The following is a 400-nucleotide window of genomic DNA, read 5'->3' on the forward strand; positions in this document are numbered from 1 at the left end:
CCCGGCACCCCCACTGGCCACCAACCCCTGCCCAGACACCCTGGTCACAGAGGGTCGGGTTGGGTCTGGTCAAAGATGGGGAGAGCAGAGTGGGTCAATTGTGTCATGAGTTGTGTACAGTCTCTACTGGCCGTGCGGGGTGGCCAAAGGGCGTAGGGTGTGGGGAAACTGAGGCAGGGCAGAGCTGGGTATGGTGTGTGTGTGCCCACCCCACGGCAGCCCCAACTGGGGTGGGGGGGGGTAAGTGCTGGCCGTGGTCCACAGGTGGTGGAGCACAGCCAGGACATGGGGACACCAGCCATGGCAATGTCCTTCAGGGTAGCATGTCCTGGGAACAGGGAAGCTGAGCTGGGGAAACTGAGGCACGGGAAGCAGCAAGAACTGGGGGGGGGGTGGATGG

At 63.5% G+C, this 400-nt stretch overlaps 1 protein-coding gene across 1 annotated transcript in view; it reads right to left on the reverse strand.

Annotated features, from left to right (window-relative positions):
* The window catches only part of FABP3 (fatty acid binding protein 3), a 5,301-nt gene that overhangs the window by 3,292 nt on the left and 1,609 nt on the right, over nt 1-400 (reverse strand). The window lies entirely within an intron of this gene.

Source organism: Egretta garzetta, unplaced genomic scaffold, assembly GCF_000687185.1.
Source record: "Egretta garzetta isolate BGI_Z169 unplaced genomic scaffold, ASM68718v1 scaffold368, whole genome shotgun sequence".
NCBI classification, from domain to species: Eukaryota; Metazoa; Chordata; class Aves; order Pelecaniformes; family Ardeidae; genus Egretta; species Egretta garzetta.